The 14,701-nt window shown below is 39.4% G+C and overlaps 1 protein-coding gene and 1 pseudogene across 1 annotated transcript in view; one reads left to right on the forward strand and one right to left on the reverse strand.

Moving 5' to 3' along the window:
- The window catches only part of Btbd9 (BTB domain containing 9), a 333,829-nt gene that overhangs the window by 71,937 nt on the left and 247,191 nt on the right, over positions 1–14,701 (forward strand). The gene's annotated exons all lie outside the window — the stretch shown is intronic.
- LOC138828104 (thymosin beta-15A pseudogene) lies at positions 9,043–9,180 on the reverse strand (annotated as a pseudogene).

Below are 14,701 nucleotides of genomic sequence, written 5' to 3' on the forward strand. Positions count from 1 at the left end.
GGAAAATCTGTGAAACTCTTATCTCCAATAAAATACTCAGAAAAAGCGGAAAACGGTGCTGTGGCTCAAGTGGAAGAACACTAGACTTGAGCACAGAGAGCCTTAGGGACAGCATCGAGGCCCTGAGTTCAAGCCCTAGGATTGGCCAAAAACAAACCAAAACAAAAACCCACAAACCCAAAAGACCCCCCAAAACAAACCCTTCTCTGTTGCCACCAGAATTTCATCCCACACATTAGGCATCATTCAATCCTTCTTTGATTTCATTCATTCATTACACATGTATTTACCCAGTACTTGTTCTCTGCAGTGTGCCTTCCAGGGCTGGAGGTGTGACCCTCAAGGAATTTGGAGTCCATTAAAGATTGTAGCAAAACAAAGAATACTCAGTTAAACCCCTTTAGAAGGCAGACTTATACAAAACAAAACATTATTTTGTGTTATTGAAACAGTCGTGTATGTATGATTGATGTACAGAATGAAACACCAAAACTGTGACTTGAAAAGAGTCTCAATTTGTTGTAAAAATTTTAAAGTTGCAATTGGTTTAATTTTCTCTATACTGTCTAATCACCAAATTTATTAAGTACTACTATTCTTCTTTGTTTTGTATGTATAATTGTTTCAAGGTAGACTTACCTAGTGATAGTGATGGTATTTTGTCATTTCTTCCCAATTGAATTCTAAAGCAAAAAGTGTCAGATACCTGAATGATTCTGCTGTAATTGGCAGAATTTTTAAATCCTTCCACCAAACTCTTGGTGTAATAGTTAGGTATTAAAAGCATTATCATTAACCTTCTATAATCAAAAGACATATTTCCATGATAAGACTAATGAGGTTTTCCAGAAGAATCTTACTATGTGAGATGTGGGTTGGGGCACGTAGTAGAAAAGCTGAACTGAAAAAAAATGAACTCAGTTAACAGTGTATTTTCTTGATGTGTTCCATGTGCCCAGTATTAATAGCTGTAGAAACCACTAGATATGCAACTTCTTCCCAATGGTTTAGTAATTGGTCTTAAATCATTTTAGTTATATTGTTTATCTGTTATCTAGTTGTTTTAGATAACCACTGGGAAGTCTGATCACTTCATTTTCTCATAAGTAGAAGGATTATTTCTGTTGGCATTTGTGGCCAAGGACATCCTATTTAGAGTCTTTTTTTTTTCTTACATTTTTTATTTTATTTATTTTTTGTTGGTCATGGGGCTTGAACTCTGGGCCTGGGCGCTGTCCCTGCGCTCTTCAGCTCAAGGCGAGCGCTCTACTGCTTGAGCCACAGCGCCACTTCCGGTTTTGTAGTGGTTTATTGGAGATAAGAGTCTCACGGACTTTCCTGCCTGGGCTGGCTTTGAACCTCGATCCTCAGATCTCAGCCTCCAGAGTAGCTAGGATTACAGGTGTGAGCCACCAGCGCCTGGCATACATTTTTTATTATTGTATCTTTAAGTAGTTGTACAAAGAAGTTCCCATCTACAAAACAGTATATGAGTACAAAGTGTCTGACAACATTGTCACCCATCTCTCCTAACCCATCCCTTCTCTCACTTTTTTTTTTTAAATTGAGATTAGGTGATTACATAGATTTCACAGTATTGTGGAATAGTGATACTTAGTTAAAGTCACAAACACATTTTTACTTTCACAAGGCAAATTGTCATTATCTGTTTAGAATCTTTTAACAAGATTTTTGCCCTGAGTCTTTTAGGGACCATGTGTCCCAACCTTCTCAACTTTCACTGGTAGTCGGGACTGTGGTATAAGATTGGCCTAGGTTATTTATTTCTTTGTCCTCTCAGTACTCAAGATGTCAGACTTACTGATGCTAGGATTCAAGTAAAGCTAGCTTTGATGACAGCTTTGTTTGTTGATCTGTTTTTTAAATTGTTATTAGAAAGGTGTGATGTATGGAGGTGTTCAGGTTATACAAGTAAAGTAATGAGTACATTTCTTTTTGGACAATGTCACCCTTTACCTTGCACTCTTTCAGTTTTTCCCTCTCATACCCACCCACAAATTAAAAGGCTCATTTTCAACATAGTGTCTAATGAGTACCACTGCTGCATTTGTTTACCCTTTATCCTTTTGTTTCTCTTCCTCCCCTTATCCTCCCAAAGACACATAAACGGACAAAAAGATAAAAAGAAAAGAAAATGAAAACAGTAACAAAGAAAAAACCCTCCATTTCCTGGATCCTTGACCTGTTTTATTAGTGACTAGGTTCCCTCAAAACCTAATCAATATCAAGTGAAAATTATAGCCCCTTGCCATTGTCTTGACACTAAATGTAATTGCAGAGTGACCTGACATGGTATGGTGATTCTGTGTACTTTTGCCCCCTTCATTTTCTTTTTGCCTTTTCTAATATATTAATAATATGTATATCACTCTATTTGCCCCTGAGTATGACTAGTGAGTATTAAATAATCAAGCCCCATAGATTCCTCTCACAATTTCTTTTTCTTTGGGATTGGGCCCACCTAGTCATCTCGTTCTCCCTCTTGGTGGTTCCTACTTCCTATATTCTCTGTCCAGACGACTTTTATACTTCGCACTACCATGTGGTCAGGACAGTAAATTCAACCAGAACACTGCATACAACTCAGCCATTCATCCCATTATGTCATTCTGTGCTCTTTCTTTGCACACAAGTCTAAATGTGCTGGTCATGCTTCAGGTTGTAATTGTTCTGACTTGGCCTGAAGATAAGACAATTGTAAGACACAAAACTGAATATAAGGAAGGGCAGAAGCACTTAATTACATTTTGGTCCTAAGCCAAATGCTCCCATCCAGGTTTATTAGATTCCTGTTCTGTGGTATTTGGATACTGACCCAGTTCATGACATGATGATTCTTTGATTTAAATTCAACTTTTGATTTCTTATTTTTTATTTTAATATAAGTACATGGAGGAGAGTGGTAAAAGGCATAGTAAGAATACCTGAGCCTTCAGCCTCCATCCACACTTTGAAAACCTTAATAATTTCTGCTTCTAGGTTGTTCCTCTAATCTGTCCTTTGACTTGCCCCTTGCCTTATGTCTTGCCCCCCAACATCTCTTACTTTGACTTTGATTTCTGCCCTATCTTGTCCATATTTTACACTTGTCTTGCTAAAATGCAATGCCATGTTTTTCCCTAGTGTGAACTTTCGAATGGTTCCTCTTCATCTATGCCATGAAAACAAAGGTCCTTTGCACATAGACAATTCAGTTTACTGTTGAAGGGTACATTTTTGAGTCAGTCTGGTCTTTAGTAGTTTATAGTGATTTTGGCCAAGTCACTTAACTTCTCTGTCCTAAATTTAATGGAGATAGTGACAGTGTGACTCCTTTATAGGAGAAAGATTGTAACAATCCAGATTGCATTGGCTGAAAACACCATAAAGGAATTGAAATAATACCCAACATGTAATGAATACTTAGTTTAGCCCCTCCATCTGCTTTGCAAGTCTCAAGTTCTGTTGAAACCTTATACTTAACTCATGCAAGGTGTTTATAGATTACAAGTTTATACTGTGCTAGTTTCTTGATTCTTTCTCTTTAGAATGTCCTTTGCCCAGGTTGATCCTCACCCCACCTGATGTCTAAGCCTTGCCTTCCCTATAGCATTCTTCAGACTTAGCTAGACCAGAAGCATTGAGCTCAGCACAAGACTGCACACAGGTGATTGTCTTCATGGTAGCTTGGAAAAGGATGGAAGCAGTAAAGGTAGAAAAAAGTACTTAAAAATTGTGATACATCTTGATAGTAGCAGTATTCTTAAATTTAAGAGTATTCAGCATAAGATACTGAGAGACTGAATGTAATCACTGGTATGAAGAAGTTGAGGATGGAGGAGGATCCGGGACCCAGGGTGGGGCAGTGGCAGAGTGCTGTCTTGGTAAATTTACAGGAAGCTAAGCAGGGAAGTATTTATGGAACCAGGTGATCCACTGCATTGGCTGCCAAGAGGTCATAAAAGATAGGATTGGCAATGGGAGCTCCTGGTCCCCTTGAGAAGCACTGTGGAGGAGGCCCGAGGCAGAGAGGACAGCATATATGGAGAGGTCTTGGGAGAAGCAGTGTGTTATTCTGAGACTCAGCTACTGTCACTCCTGGTGTTAGCTGCCTGGGGAAGTTTTTTGCCAACGCCCAGTAGGTACCATCATCAAGGCTTTTCCTTTCCTTACAACTGTCATTTTGCATCGCTTCTCTCTTTTAGTGTGACATTGCTGAAATTAGAGCCTAATGAAATCTTGTATTCTTTCTAATTCTCAAATTGCAGAAATGCTGTTTGGGTACAGAGATACTGCTCTCCCAATTAGGTTACCAGGACTATGGTGATAAGACTTTGGGTAAGACCCATCTGATCAAAGGAGGGCAGATAGTATTTGTTAGTATCTGTCCTGTACCAGCAGTGTTGGGTGTTTCACATCCATTATCCATATCACTGTAATAGCTACATGAAGTGACAGCTTTAGAAAGAGAACATTACAGGTAGATATCTGGGATTTGTGATGACCCTGATAGCATCCTGCTTTATCTTTCCATCTTCGTAGCTCATTGGAATGCCCAGGGATGCTTTATGACTGACTGTCTCTGAATTACCAAGCAAATTTATGGAACTGAGCATTAAGAGGAGTAACATTTAGGTTACTTGTTAAGATATGAACTTCTGATTAAGAAGTTAGCCTTCACAGTCTTAAACCGGGAGCCTAGATTTTGGAAGAAAATACCCAATACAATGTAAACCCTCTCAAAGATCCTAAATCTTTAGAATTTATAGGTTTCCTCCTCTTTCCCATGGGCTCTGTAGTCCCTGTGTGCAGTCATTGATTTTTCCTGGTGCCTTTTCTATAATATCTGCTGGCTGTATCCACTTCCTTATAGATTTATTGCACATCTACTCTCTTTAGAGGAATGCTATGGCAAACTTTTTATTCCTTCCATCAGCTTACAACAATTTAAAGGTAGATTGTGCTCTTGGCCCAAGCATGTTGACAATGACCCTTAACAGAATTTGAATTATAGTGTGGTTTTCAGGTAAACATCTTATTGCAATGTTTTCTTTTCATGTAGGGATCTCACTTCTGATTTGCATATCTCTAGGGAGAGATAAATGCTGAAATTGAGCAAAAAAGAAATTTTGCCTTGAAATTCTCTGTTCCTTTCTAAGGAATGCGCTATTTAAAAAAATTGAACTTTGTAGTCATAGTTTCATTTTAAAAGGAGAGGAAAAATGACTTAAAATGTATTGGCAAAACCTGAAAAGAAAGCTCTTTAAAAAAAAAGAAGGAAAAGGACTATCTTGACAAGAGAATAGAAAGAAATGATTACTGATGATTTCAATTTCCAGCAAATTACAAAGCATACATATAGTCTGTAGAGAGAGGCACTCCTTTTGGCATTCTTCATGCTGCCTTCATAGGGAAGTGTGTAAATGAGTAGGAAATGAATTGTTTCAGTCTGGCAAACCTATACCATTTGGGTGGAGTGAAAATGGTTGAAATTGAAATAATTCTGTCCATCTTTACTGAAAATATATAAATATTTTTGAGGTGTTTCTAGAGAGCAGTGTACTTGCAGATTTGCTGCAAAGAGAATTCTGATTTGGGCAACTAAATGAGTATCACAAATAAAGCATGATAGTTTTATATAATTTACACTACAGAATTTGAAATTTTAAAATATGACTTTTGTGGCCAGGAGTATTTTTGAAACAACTTAGAACTTAGCAGATTTTTCACAAAAAGGAGAGAAATTTCATTTGTGTATCATGAAGCATATATTTATTGGAAGCTTGGAGTTTTCCAGTAACATGAGTAAGACAGGGAAACTTACTTTAAGGAGCTTGGACTCAAGAGCGCAAAATGGTAATAAGCATGCGGTCACCTGGGTAATTCTGTCGTCTCGTTTGCCAAATGATGAGTTGTGTGCAGAAGTTTTCCCTTTTCCCCCAAAAGGCAGTGATGTCCTAGTGAGACCTGAGGAAGTCAGAGGTATAACCAGAGAAGTGGAGGAAAGAGGTGCAGGCAGGAGCCACATGTACAAAGTCTTGACAGGAGGAACCTGTGGGTTCCTCAGACTGAGAGGAGCCTAGAGCTGACAGCAGGCTAGAGGAGAGGTGCAAAGTAAGGTTCTAAATATTAGGTAGTGCTCTGGATTTTTAACTTTAAACTATAGGAGGGGGAAGCTATTAGAGGAATTTTTAGCAGGTTGGTGTTTTTAAGGATAATGTGCAAAGAAATGGATGTACAAAGGTGTACAAATGTCCAAAGACACATGGTAAGATGTTCAGTATCAGTCATTTAAAAATGTAAATAAAAGCCACAATTGGAACCACTTTATACCCATTAGGATGACAGTTGTCAAAAATTAAAAAAAAATTCACGTGTTTGCAAGGATGTGGAAAAATTGTGCATTGTCAATATGAACGTAAAACCGTCTACTTTAAAAAGTTAAGCATAGATTCACTGTATATTTAGTAGTTGTATTTCAAAAGGAGTGAAAATGAGATCTACCCAGATACTTGTGGCACCAGTATTTATGGAAACACTTTTCACAATAGTCAAGAGGTGGAAATGATCAATAACAACTGGATCGGTAAACAAAATGTGGTATCTACATACAGTGTAATATTATTCAGTATTGATAAGGAATAAAATTTTCATACATGCTGGGCACTGGTGGCTCACGCCTGTAATCCTAGCTACTCAGGAGGCTGAGCTCTGAGCATCGCGGTTCAAAGCCAACCTGGGCAGGAAAGTCCGAGAGACTCTTTATCTTCAATAAAAACCACTAGAAAACCAGAAGTGGTGCTGTGGCAGTAGACCACTTGTCTTGAGCTGAAGAGTGCAGGGACAGTGCCCAAACTCAGAGTTCAATCCCTACGATCAACCAAAAAAAAAAAAAAAAGAAATTTTCATAGATGCCACAATATAGATGAGCTTTGAAAGCTTAATTACAGTGAGTAAAATAAGACAAGACACAAGAGGACAATTTTTTTTTTAAATTTCATTTATATGAAGTGCCCAGAATAGGTAAATTCCTGGAAACTGAAAGTATAATACAGATGATCAGAGTCTAGGGGTGATAGTACATTGGGAGTTATTGTTTAATTGGTACAGACTTTCTGTTGAGGATAAATAAAAAGTTCTAGAACTGAATATTGGTAATGGTGAATGTACTTAATGCTGCTGAATTGTGCATTTAAAAAAGGCTAAAAGAAGGCCTGGTGAGGTAGATCATGACCTTAATTCTAGCTTTGTGGAAGATAGAGATCAGAGGATTGTGGTTCAAGGCCAGTCTAAACCCCCACCCCCCAAAAAGATTAAAACTCCCATAACAAAATAAACCATGTCTGGTGGCATGACCCATGATTCACGCTAGGTGGTAGGCATAGGAAAGAGGATCATGACTGAAGCCAGCCCAAGCATAAGACCCTAACAAAAGCAAAAAAGTCTGGTTGGTATGGCTTCAGTATTAGAATGCCTGCCTAGCAAGTTAAAAGCCCTGAATTCAAACCGCAGTTACCCCCCCACCCCCCCCAACCTGCACACACGCACACAAGTTGAAACCTACTAGCTATCTCAGTTAGAAATACATGCTAGTACAAGTCAGGGAATTTTGGCTTAAGTAACTGGGATAAGGAATCTGAGTTTGGAATTGAGCTCAGCAGTGTGGTCAGGGCCAGCTCTTCTGTGTCACTTTCATATCTTCCTATGTTGACATTTGTCCTTATACTTATCTCGGGAGACAAATGTTTCTCCATCTCTAGTCCTTTGTTGGTATTCCTGGCAGGATGGGAAAATATGGGTTCAAAAAGTTCAAGTTCAGGTCAGGCACTGAGCATCATCCTACATTCTTTTTTCTCTATTATTAAATTTTTAAAATGGTTATTATAAAGGTGATATACAGTGGGGTTACCATTTCGCAAGGCAAATAATGAGTACATTTCTTTAAAAAAATTTTAAAAATTATCGTAAAGATGATGTTCAGAGGGGTTACCATTTCTTAAGTGAGGTAATGAGTCCATTTCCTTTTAGACAGGCCCTTCCTTCACTCTACTAGTTTTTCTCCTGTCCTCTTTTCCTCTAGTAGTACATCTAGTTGTCAGAAACTCTGTTGATCTTATTTCCAGAATCAATCAGGACTGGAACCACATTCACCATCCCTAGGTCACCCTCCTGAACCTCCCACCATGGTCTGGATTACTGCTTCATAGTCTGTTCTCAGCTACAGCATACTTTTTCAGTGAAAAAATAAGACATATTTCACATACCATAAAGTATAACTCTTTACAATGTGTATTTCAGTGATTTGTAGTATGTTTGGAAGATTATGAAACTACTGCCACTATCTCATTCACGGAAAAGCCAAATTTCTTTCTTCTTTTCCTTCTGCTTTCCACTTCAGCCACTCCCTTGTTCCTTTTGCTTTTAGTGTTTTTAAAAAATACTTCTTTTTTTTTTTTTTTTGGTTGGTCATGGGGCTTGAACTCTGGGCCTGGGCGCTGTCCCTCAGCTCTTCAGCTCAAGGTGAGCACTCTACCACTTGAGCTACAGTGCCACTTCTGGTTTTTTTGGTGGTTTCTATTGGAGATAGGAGTCTCACGGTCTCTCCTGCCCGGGCTGGCTTTGAACCGCGATCCTCAGATCTCAGCCTCCTGAGTAGCTAGGATTACAGGCATGAGCCACCAGTGCCCGGCTTAAAAATATTTTTAATGCTTTATTGTAAATGAAAATTAAGAGACTACAAAAGTATTATGAAGCATCCATTATAGGTTAAACTGACTCTGTAGGGGGCACAAGGACCACACCCTCAAAGGTCATCAATAGTGAGATTACTGACAGCATGTCATCTACCACCTGAAATTTCACTTTAAAAACAAATTTAAGGGAACACTGGCTACTGTTGACCTTTTAGCCAGGGAATATAGAAGAGAAATCATCTACAGGTGCCTCAAGTCTCCACAAACATGTAGTTTTACAGAAATAAGCCTAAATTAAGCAAGAATGTCAGGTGATATTGAAGCTTGCTCTTGAGAGGTAAGCTGCATTTTAGGATGTTTGATCACACTCTTTCTCCTGCTGGATAGTTTCCTTTGAAGGAAGAGTGTTTTTTTCCTCAGTATTAGTTTTCTTCAGTTTTGAGCTGTCAAACTTCTCCACTTCGGACATGTCTGGCTTATCACTCATTTTGACTGGAGGCCTGGTGGCTCCTGCGAGGATGCTGGCAGGGGCAGAATGCTGGCTGGCTTGGAGCCGGTTGGGTCTAGTGTGTTTTTAAGATAGGCTCTTACACTGATGTTGCCCAGATTGTCCTCAAATTTCAATCCTCTTCTTCCCTTCCTCTCAAGTAGCTGGGACCACAGGCACACGCCATCATGTACAGCCCCCCCCCCCCCCAAATGTCTAGTAAAAAACAGTTTGAGCGGTACTAGGGCTTGAACCCTGGGCTTCACACTTGCTAAGCAAGTGCTCTGCCATGTGAGCCACACCCCCAGTACTTTTTTAAAAAATAGGGTTTCATACTTTCTGTCTAGGACTGGCCTTAGACCATGATCCTTCTTCTTATTCTTCTGCATACTTGAGATTATAAACTTGAACCACCGTGCCTGGTTTGTTTGGTGAGATAGAGAGGGGAGGTGTCTTAATTTATTGCCTGAGCTGGCCTTAAACTGTGATACTCCTGACTCTGACTCCCTATGCCTCTCAGACTTTTATTTCCTGCAACTGCTTCCTTGTCACTCTGTTTCAACCTCACTGCCCCCTATTGTTCCATGCCAGACAAGCTGCTATTTCAATTCATGTATATTTACTGTGCCGTCTCATTCCACTTTATCCAGGTCCCTTTTCAGGGCCCTTTCTAATCAATTGTGGGCTTTCCTATACATGCACAGCACCTGCCACTCACAACTTGCTTGGCTTTTTTGCTCAAGACTAGAGTTCTCCCACTTGAGCTATACTTCTCCTTCTGGCTTTTTGCTGGTTAATTTGAGATAAGAGTCTCAAGGGTTTGTCTGCCAGAGCTGGCTTTGAGCTTTGATCATCAGATCTCAACCTCCTGAGTAGTTAGCATTATAGGTGTAGGCCACAACACCCTGCCTGATTCAGATTTTAAAGGGTAGTTTGAACTGAAACAAGGCTCATAAATACTTTGCTCTCGATGACCAAGTGACATAGCAGATTCATCTAAGCATAGCACTATTGAAAGAGCATTGCTGATGGCATCCTTTCCTCTAGCTAACAGAATACTGGCAAACAAATCAGAGAACTCAGTCTGTGGAAAGTCTCACACAAGTCCTACCAAGTTGAGTACAAGTCTAATTTTATATTCATTCATTCATTTATTCATTCATTTATTTATTTATTAATTTTGGGTCCGGTCGTGGGGCCTGAACTCTGGGCCTGGGCGCTATCCGTCAGCTCTTCAGCTCAAGGCTAGTGCTCTACCACTTGAGCCACAGTGCCACTTCCGGCTTTTTTTCTTTTTGCTTATGTGGTGCTGAGGAATCGAACCCAGGGCCTCATGCATGCAAGGCAAGCACTCTACCACTGAGCCACCTTCCCAGCCCCTAACAAGTCTAATTTTATGCCAAATGCTGCCAGCTCAGTTAATTCCAAGACCAGTCAGGAATCCAGAATGTTTTGCTAAACTCCTTAAGTAAGTAATAAGCTACTAATCCAATTAGCTTTATGAAACTGTTATGTGCCAAGCAGGATGGTCCTGTGGGTAAAATCAGGTCTGAGAGATGACCTGATGGCATGGCAAGCTCTGGATTAGGTGATAGTAGTAGAAATGAAAAGATGTAGATGGGGTGGTGACCCCCACATGAGGACAAAATAGGTGTGTAAGAGAGAGGAAAAGCAAGGGAGAACTTATCTTTGACAGTGTGTTTCTGGCATAAGCAACTTAGTCAGTGGCCGTACCATTTACTGAGATAGGAAAAATTTGGAAGAAGGGCATATTCAAAATGTCATAATACGACACATTTAGTATTGGCATATGAGCAAGTTTGAGATTGGTATGAGTCATCCAAACAGGTTTCCAGAGAGCTGATACTAGGATTTGCTTGGAGATGCAAATTGGGGATTACTGAGATACAGTTTGGTTGAAGCTCTTGAGGGAGATGAGATGTGTTGCTGAGAGAGTAGAGAAGAGGGCCTATGTCCCCCCTTGAGTCACAACTGTACTCTTGGGATAACCACCTCTTTGTGCACTCTTTCTGTATATATGTGAGTTAAATATATAGTTTAATTTTTGTAAGTTTTCTATATAAGAAAATACTGTTTTAACCTTTTTCTAAATATGACAATAGTTATAGATACCTCAAGGATTCTACTTATATACAACTAGAAGAATCAACTGGATTTATATTAAACTTGCTAGAAACAAGGGAAGAAAAACAGGATTTTGACTATCTCTTAATAGAGATTTCAAGACATGGCCAATCCCAGAATTTTTTAGTTGCTTTTCATTTCTGTGCTCTAGCTTAAAATTTCTCAGGATATCAGAAATATTGACATTAATATTTTTTGGATTTTGGGGGGGGGTACTGGAGCTTGAATACAGAGCATTATACATGTTGGACAAGTACTCTACCACTTGAGCTACTCCACCAGCCCCTTTCTTGAAGGTTTTTGTTGTTGTTGCTTTTTGTTTGTTTTGTTTTTGAGGTAGAGTCTTACTTTATAGCACAGCCTGCTTGGATTGCAATCTACTTGTTTGTGTGTTTCCTGGGTCACTGGAATGGACAGGCATATGCCACCACATCCAGGCATTGTGCTTCCTTTGTGGGTTAGGATGATGAGTGCACACCACCACACCCAGACATGGGTCAAGATGTAGTCTTGCAAACTTTTTTGTGAGGTGCTGAGGCTGACTTTGAACCACGATTCCCCTTCCCCATCTCCATCTTCTAAGTAGCAAGGATTACAGGCTTGTACCATGAAGCCATCATGCTGGCTTACATTGTCATTTACTTTCTACTTACCATTTCACCTTTGTCTAACATTAAGACAGTTATTGTGTTTTGACTTAGTCCTTCTGATCAAGCTGTGAATGTATATGAAAAAGAAGAGCTCTGTCAGTGCAGTGCATAGCCATATTCGTATATATGGCATCATAGAGTGCAGCAGGAGACGCACCATACGTAGTTCTGCGAGGCTTTGGAGTTAAGTTCAGAGTATTTTTTTTTTTTATTTGTACTTTAAGCCTTTAGGTATCTTAGCAGTTACTTCCAGGGAGGCATTGCTAGTTGGCTCAACTCTTTAGTGTCCATAGATAGCAGTGTTTTCTTGAGATAGACTTTTTATTGTATAAATCTTTATAGAGCTGGCCCTTTGGGTTGACCTACAGGAATAAGACATACTGCTTTTGTTTAGTGCTTTAAAAAGAACAAAAAGTAAATCTGAACAGAGCCAGGCTATTCTTTTTGTTAGAATTTTGTTTCTGCTTTTATACTACATGAGTGCCCAAAGGCATCTTAAGATGGACATGATTTTATAAATCTTAAGTAAAAAATAAATGCCTTATAGGTTAGGGATTTGCAAGTGTGTAACACACTGTAAACCAGTGAATCTTTTGTAACATAACAAAGATTATTGTAACATAAACTGGTTACCAAAAGTATGGCTCATGAATTACTAGCCTCTTCAGTAGAATGGACCCCATGGTGGAACATTTCATATTAATTTATTACACTTCCAATATGTGTATTATTGCTTACCACTTTAAATGAAATATACTTTCATGGGGACTGAAAAAAAAATCCCCAAAGACAACTTGACCCAAGTCAAATTTGACATAGGTTCACTTTTCTGTGTGCCTCATCTTTTAGTGCCTGGGCCCTTATGTATAATGTGATATTTTAGCTGTTTCAGACCCATTAAAAAATTTGGAATACATATTGAAATGTTTATGATTCACCTGTCCTATTCATGAAAGCCTTGACTTTTTTTTTTAATTGTAAAGATACTATACAGAGGGTTACAGTTACATGAGTGAGGTAATGAGTACACTTCCTCTTGAACATTGTTACCCCCTCCATTGTTTTCCCCCTACCATCCCCTCCCTCCCTCCCTTCCCCGAGGTTCTTCTTTTTTTTTTTTTTTTTTGATTGTGATTAAGTGATTACATAATTTCCGGAAATTCACAGTATTGTGGAATAATGATGCTCATTTAAAGTCACAAGTTCATTCTAACTTTCCTGGAGCAAATTGTCTATCACAGTCTGTAATATATAACGGTGCTCACATGTTATATACCATATATGTGATCAGCAGCATGGGGATATTTGGTAGTGGTTCAACCAGATGAGTGGGAGTTCTTTGTTTCTTAAGTCCTGTTAGTTTTGTCATATCACCTAACATTTTGGATTCATCATCCACTTATCAGGGAGACCATGTACTGTTTGTCTCTTCGTTCTTGGCTTACCTCGCTCAACATGATTCCTTCTAGCTCCATCCATTTCCCTGCAAATGCCATTATTTTGTCATTTCTAATGGCTGCATAATATTCCATTGTGTATAGATACCACAATTTTTGGATCCATTCATCTGTGGTGGGGCATCTAGGTTGTTTCCATATCCTAGCTATTGCGAACAGTGCTGCAATAAACATGGAGGTGCACGTGTCCTTGTATATTGGTTCCTGTTGTTCAGGGTAGATGCCTAGAAGTGGTATGACTGGGTCGTAAGGGAGGTCAATCTTTAGCTTTCTAAGGACCCGCCAGACTGCTTTCCAAAGTGGTTGTATAAGTGTACATTCCCACCAGCAGTGTAATAGCGTTCCTCGTTCTCCACATCCCCTCCAGCATTTGTCGTTGGCTGATTTGTGGATGTGGGACATTCTGACTTGGGTAAGGTGGTATCTCAGGGTTGTCTTTATTTGCATTTCCTTCACCACCAGGGATGATGAACATTTCCTCATGTGTTTCTTTGCCATTTTTATTTCTTCATTTGAGAAGTCCCTCTTTAGTTCCCTTGCCCATTTAGTAATTGGTTTGTTAGGTTTGGGAGGGATTCGTTTCTTGAGTTCCCTGTATATACAGGATGTTAACCCCTTGTCTGATATATTGCTGGTAAATATTTTTTCCCAATTAGTTAGTTGTCTTTCTAGCTTGGTTGTGATAGCTTTATCTGTGCAGAAGCTTTTTATTTTAAGGTAGTCCCATTTGTCCAGTCTCTCTCCAACTTGTTGTGACCCTGGGACTCTGTTCAGGAAGTTCCTTCCTGTGCCTATTAGTTCAAGTGTCTCTCCTACTCTGTCCTGCAGTAGTTTCAGAGATTCAGGTTTAATGTTAAGGTCTTTAATCCATTTTGAGTTGATGTTGGTGCATGGTGATAGGCTGGGGTCCACTTTTAGTTTTCTGCATGTGGCTGCCCAGTTTTCCCAGCACCAGCGGTTGAAGAGGCTGTGTTTCTTCCATTGTATGTCTTTGGCTCCTTTGTGGAATATCAGCTGGCTGTAGGCCTGTGAATTTATTTCTGGATCTTCTATTCTGTTCCATTGGTCTTCGGGTCTGTTTTTGTGCCAGTACCATGCTGTCTTTGTTATTATAGCTCTGTAGTAGAGTTTGAAGTTCGGCATGGATAGCCCTCCGAAAGCCTTGACTTTTAAGTGGAAAGCACCAAAAGATAAAAATAAAAAAATTAAAAGGGGGAAAGCACCAGTAACATCAGCATATCCCTGTCCTTCATCTTGTGAGAAACCTTT

Source organism: Dipodomys merriami, unplaced genomic scaffold (assembly GCF_024711535.1).
Source record: "Dipodomys merriami isolate MVZ:Mamm:240054 unplaced genomic scaffold, mDipMer1.0.p SCAF_16, whole genome shotgun sequence".
Lineage (NCBI taxonomy): Eukaryota > Metazoa > Chordata > Mammalia > Rodentia > Heteromyidae > Dipodomys > Dipodomys merriami.